Source organism: Solanum stenotomum, chromosome 7, assembly GCF_019186545.1.
Source record: "Solanum stenotomum isolate F172 chromosome 7, ASM1918654v1, whole genome shotgun sequence".
Classification (NCBI taxonomy): domain Eukaryota; kingdom Viridiplantae; phylum Streptophyta; class Magnoliopsida; order Solanales; family Solanaceae; genus Solanum; species Solanum stenotomum.
The window spans coordinates 8509614-8516602 of NC_064288.1; positions in this window are offsets into that span (position 1 = coordinate 8509614).

A 6989-nucleotide genomic window follows, 5' to 3' on the forward strand; every position below is an offset into this window, starting at 1 on the left:
ATTCTCTAGATTGTTGTAGTACTAGTGTTATATAGCACAGTTCTAATGTTTTGCTGAGTAAAATGGATTGCCCATTTTGCAGATGAATCATATTGGAAAGGAAATGAATAGCAAAATCATATTGGCCAATTTCTTTCACTTTACCTAAAACAAGCTAACACATGAAAAAGAAAAACAGATACATATACCCCAGTTTAAGTGACATAAAAATTAAAGAAATGTTATTGTATGCTGACTTCTGTAACTTAAAGAACAAAAATTCTCTTGAACCAGGCATGTGAATTTCCAACTGCATGAAAATTATAGGCATATGTGAACTTAAGGGAAGAGGAAGAGTAACTTTCTAAATAAGAAATTTATATATTTATTCATATTATACCATTTCAAACACTATTTCTCAAGTTCCAAACAAGCAAAGATGGTCTTTTTAAGTCATTTAAACAAGCACAGTGATCAAGACAATTCATTCAAAAGAAACAGAAATACTATCTCAAATGATCACTTATGGACNCATGCGATTTTACGCTGATTCCATCTCATGATTCCATATCATGAGAGGTGGTACCATATTCTCCAAAAACCATGATATGGAATCACCATGTGATTCCATATCATGATTTGAGATATTTTAATACAATAATTGATCCATGAGTTTATATTTTGTTAAAACAACCCCACATTTATATCTACTAACCATTTGTTTCATATGTNATCCAAACAGAAAAATAGAACCAACCCAATAAAATAAAACCGATTTTATTTGGGTTTGGTTTGATTTGGTTTTAGATTTTTGAAAATCGTTAGTATTTGGTTTGGTTATGGTTTTATTTGAAATAACCGAACCGAACCGATGAATTATATACACATATTTTATTGATATTCATACTTACTATATTGTTTTTATAAACAATTTTAAAGATCTTATACATATTTTCATTAAAATTTCTATATAATTTACTTATTGAAAGCAAAAATGCCCAAGATGAAACATTTATCTTATTGATTTCATGTATATGAGTGTCTATGACAATTATTTGTGGGACTGAAAATGTTATTGTCTCTTTCTTCTAGGCCAATATAGTGAATTTTAAAGCTTTATTGATAGTAAATTTAGTGATCGAAAGTTCAGTAATTTAAGTCATTCTAACTATTTTTCGTTTTGCATGGATTGTTGTCACTTTTTTCACATTTTGAATGAATTGTTTCTTTTTTTTTTTGTGTATGGTTAATAACCGAATAACCGAACCAACCCAAACCGAAACCGATAACCACCAAACCGATAAATGTATATTATATTTGGTTTGGTTTGATAATTTTAAAATCGATTAAGTTGGTTTGGTTTTGATTTTGGTTTTGACCAATAACCGATCCAAACCGACCCGTGAACACCCCTACTTGTCACCATTACTAACTAAATCCCCACTTTAACACATAAAAACATTTCCACTATTGGTAGCTATATTTAAACATGAACTTATTTGAGAAGTTGAAGAATGGACAAACAGACCTCAAACAAAATCAAGATTTCAAACAGGAACTCAATTTTAGATTCATTATTTATTGTAAACCTGCTAGGTAGTTAATGCATGTCGAACAAACTAACCTTTGTAGAGAGGTTGTTTCTGATAGAGCTCAACTAAACCGTAATAGCAAATAATTTGAAAATCTCCAATTCATAGGTCAGTAAAACAAACCCATCAGCGATTTCCATCACTTGCATTGCAACAACCTTGCAATTTAGTTAGTAACAATGTTCAAAAGTAGCTAAACAAAGGGATAACTTAATCTATTGTGGACTCATTTTCATTTCTTTTTCATTTTCTCCATACCTTCACTCTCGTCCTTAGTTTTTCCAAATCGACAAAAACCATCTTCATTGTTGGCCTTTCACCTGGATCAAGACTCATGCAACGACAAGTTAGCTCCGTGATATCAGATGTAGTTTGATCATCAACATCTTCGAAGCATTTATGAACAAAATAGTCAGGTTTACAAATATTGAGAACAAAAGGATGAGATAAATCAAGCTTCGTTTTGGTTATCAACTCCATCAGTAGAAGACCAAATATATAAACATCAGATTTCATCGTCCAACCTGCTTTGGTCCAGGAAAATAAGAATACAACTTCTTTTTAGCAGATACATTGTTTGTCCACAGTATGCATGTTATCACTCATTAGTCATCCAATAGTTACAGCATTAGTTATTTCTTTTTAGCAGTTGTTATTTCCTTTTAGTAGTAATTATTTTTCTGTAATAGTGTAGTTTTTCATTCCAGTAATGTTAGGAAGTCATGTCCTAGTTTCTAGGATAGTTATCTTTTTAAGTGTTGTATTTAAACTATTTGTTTGTCTCAGGAAATGTAAGCAGAAAAGTAATTTCAGTTTTGAGTACTTTAACTCAAGAGATTGCAAGAGATTGCAGATTCTCTCTTAACGAACCAGCACCATAGGTCGTAAGAAGAAAACTTCAGATTTTATTTTGCAGCGTCCCATAAATAGATCCATAATAGGGGACCATAACAACTTGGTATCAGAGCCGGGAGTTATGGAAGACCAAATTCAACATCAACTAGCACAATTGGTGAACTTGTTCCACAAAGAACGTGCAGCCAATTTGGCCAAACAGGAAGCAATAAATGCTTGTTTGGATGCATTCGCAAAGGATTTAGAGAATTCTAAGGTTGATTCTGATTCAAATGAAAATACAAGTCAGAATCGCGGTTGGAAGGGAAAAAATAAAGTGGTAGGAGGGTCAGGATCAGAAATAGGAGGAAGTTTCATCATTCCTCCACATACAAAGTTGAATTTCCCAATATTTAATGGCCAAGAGGATCCTTTGGGATGGTTGAACAGATGTGAACACTTCTTTCGACACCAACAAACTCCAGAAGAAGAAAAGGTTGGACTTGCTTCTTTTCATTTAGAAGGCAATGCACAACTTTGGTTTCTTCAACTAGAGATAGATATGCCTCAACCATCTTGGGATGAATTTAAACGTCAATGTAACCTTCGCTTTGGGCCACCAATTAGAAGTCAGAAATTGGGAGAATTGATTAAGTTATGCCAGGTCGAGTCTGTGACAAATTACCAAGAAAAATTTGAGCAGTTAATTTCGCGGGCTGGTACTCTCACTCAGTCACAAAAAATTAAACTTTATATCAGTGGTCTTACTGATTATATAGCAATTGAGATTGAGTTGCATAATCCTCCAGATTTGTCTACGGCAATGAGTTTATCTCGACTTTATGAACGCAAGGAACAATCCGTTTGTTCACTATCATTAGATGCTTGCAAATCCAAGACAACAGATTTCTCACCTCAACAACATGTCAGATTTGTGAAGAAACTAACCAGATCTTAAATGGAGGAAATACGACTTAAGGGACTTTGTTTCAATTGTGATAAACCATTCACCCGAGGTCAGCAATGCAAGAAATTATTCTGGATTGACTTTATAGATGAGGTCATCAATCCAAGACAACAGATTTCTCACCGCACTTAGCGCTTGAGGACAAGCACAATTTGAAAGATGAGAGTAATGTTATCACCCATTAGTCATCCAATAGTTACAGCATGAGTTATTTCTTTTAGCAGTAGTTATTTCCTTTTAGTAATAGTTTTTTTCCTGTAATATTGCAGTTTTTCATTCCAATAATGTTAGGAAGCCATGTCCTAGTTTCTAGGAGTAGTTATCTTTTTAAGTGTTGTATTTAAACTATTTGTTTGTCTCAGGAAATGTAAGCAGAAAAGTAATTTCAGTTTTTGAGTACTTTAAGTCAAGAGATTGCAAGTTCTCTCTTAATGAACCAGCACCATAGGTCGTAAGAAGAAAACTTCAGATTTTATCTTGCAGCGTCCCATAACTAGATCCATAACGGGGAACCATAACAATGCACATGTGAAAAAATGTTTTCTTTTAATACCGTATAGGAACAATGTGTTAAGAATTCATCACCAACTTAATTATTTACTTAATATAAATCAAGAAAAATCTAGAATATTTTGGATTTGTAGAGAATTGAAGAAAGATCTCTAGAATGAGTATTCTAGAGAGAATAGTCTAGAAATGTTCTAGAAAGAATAGTTTTAGAAAAAGCAAGCTAAGAATATTCTAGAATAGAGTAGTATGTATCTCTCTAGATCCTTCCATCACCTCCTATTAATAGAGGTGGTCCATTTGAGTTGTACCTAACCAAGCAAGAAACAAAGTAAATAACAAACCAAGTAAGAAAGCAAGAGAGCAAACAAGTGTGTGCTCAAGTAAAGAGTGTTGATAAAGCAAGTAACAAGTGTGATCAAGATTGTAAGACCGAAGCAGGTCTTCACTTTGATATAACAAAATTCAAGTTGTGAGAAATCGATGGAGCCCATAGTCTCAAACAAATATCTCCAACAAGTGGTATTAGGGCCTGGTGAATAAAGAAAGGTAGCAACTCAAAGGAAAGGAGATCATACAAGGTACTGCGAGAGGCAACAAATCGTGAGGCACTAATCAATGGCGGATTTTGCAAGTACTCTCAATAGCATTGAGAAGCTCAACGCAAGCAACTACGGATCATGGAGAACGAGAATGCAATATTACTTTCTTGGCCATGAATTATGGGATATCATCGGTGGATCAGACACCACACCACCAATAGATGCTAAAGCAGCAAAAAAGTGAATGGTCAAAGCTGGAAAGGCCATGTTTGTTCTCACTGTAACCATCGAGGATGAGTTCCTACAACGGATTAAGAATGTCAAGACACCCAAAGAAGCTTGAGACACCTTGGCAACAATTTTTACAAAGAAGAATGATGCGAGATTACAAAGGCTTGAAAATGAGCTTTTGTCGATCTCTCAACAGAATATGACGATCAACCAATACTTCTCAAAGGTAAAATCTTTATGTGATGAAATATCAAAATTAGATCTTGAGAATGCTATCACGAAGACAAGAATTAGGAGAATTATTGTTCATGGTCTAAGGCCGAAGTACAAAGGCATAATTACAGCCACACGGGGATGAGCCACAGAACCAACTTTATCTGAGTTGGAAAGTTGTTGGCAAATGAAGAAGATTTAGAGAAGTCATTATCTAGTCTCACTTGTTATAAAAGACGAAGATAAGGCGCTTTTCAGCAAAATGCAAGACTATAAAAAAAGAGAAGTGCAGAGAAGCTCATGGCCAGGGGAAGACCAAAAGAATCAACATAAAAAAACTCAACGACAAAACAAGCAAGCTAAAGGCTTCGACAATCGGCTAATGGAGAAGTGCTACAATTGTGGAAAGAAAGGACACTATGCTAGAGACTGTTGGTACAAGAAAGTTGAAGGTAATGTAGCTACTTCTACTCAAAATAAGAAAGATGAAGAAAAAGTTTGGGGTTTCGAGACCTCTTATGCAGTTGAAGAAACTAATCAACAAGAGGAGCTTGTCACCCGTCACTCTAACAAAGAAGAGGAGATTACACTTGCAACTATAAGTGAGAAATTGGTCGATTATGAACACGATTGGATCGTTGATTAAGGATGTTCCAATCATATGACTGGTGATGAGAAAAGCTCATTAACATGAGTGAATATAAAGGCGATCGAGTAGTGGTGACTGCAAATAATTCAAAAATGCCAATAATTCATATTGGTAAGACGGTGTTTGTGGCTCATCACAGCTCAAGACAAGTGGAACTTCAAAATGTCTACCATGTTCCAGGTATAAAGAAAAACTTATGATACGTATCACAACTAACATATTTAGGTAACTATGTCTTGTTTGGGCCAAATGACTTAAAAGTTACAAGCACACCAATAATGGAAAGGAGAAGGTTAGAATATACGTCATGCCAACCGAGACAACTTTTGTGGTACTTGATGAAGCACCAACATGGTGGTTCAACGAAGTCTCCTTGCCATATTCAAGGAAATTCGAGCAAAAGCTACAATATAAACTTGAAGAAGAAGGACAAAGAAGGGAGGCTGAACAAGAACAAGAGGTATGTGAAAAATATAACTCACATACAGAGGAGATATTTTCAAAAGGAGAAAATAAGAATTCATGGAAAACAAGAGTACATGAAACTCCAGAACTGTTGCAAGAAAAAGTCCAAGAAGTTTTGCAACCTCAATTAAGAAGGAAGACATGATTGAAATGCTCAAATGCCAAGTATATAGATGCAACACTAGCAGAGGCGGCTAACAATAAAGATGCTACTACCTTTGAAAAAGCTTCAAAGAGTAGGGATCAGAATAATCCGATGAAGGAGGAGATCCTCAAAGGGCATGAACGTCATGATGCTTGCAAAGTTTCAGGAATCGTTCACAACAGACACAAAGGAAAAATTAAGTTGGTGTTGAGGGGGAGTGTTAAGAATTCATCACCAACTTAATTATTTACTTAAGATAAATCAAGAAAAAACTAGAATATTTTGGAGTTGTAGAGAATTGAAGGAAGATCTCTAGAATGAGTATTCTAGAGAGAATAGTCTAGAAATGTTCTAGAAAGAATAGTTCTAGAAAAAATAGCTAGGAATATTCTAGAATAGAGTAGTATGTATCTCTCTAGATTCTTCCATCACCTCCTATAAATAGAGGTGGCCCATTTGAGTTATAACTAACCAAGCAAGAAACAAAGTAAGTAACAAACCAAGTAAGAAAGCAAGAGAGCAAACAAGTGTGTGCTCAAGTAAAGAGTGTTGCTGAAGCAAACAACAAGTGTGATCAAGATTGTAAGACCGAAGCGAGTCCTTACTTTGATATAATAAAATTCAAGTTGTGAGAAATCGATAGTGCCCATCGCCTCAAACAAATATCTCCAGCACAATGTATAGGAAAAAGGTCCACAAAATGTTGTTAGTATATTCAAATGAAATTATCAAAACTGTGTATGATCCAGGATAGTTACAACATTCCCTTTGGAAAAGTCAAAATCCTTCCATGTGAAAAGATATCTACTTTTTATACAATATAATATAAATATAAATATAAACATAAACAAAGAAGATAACATTC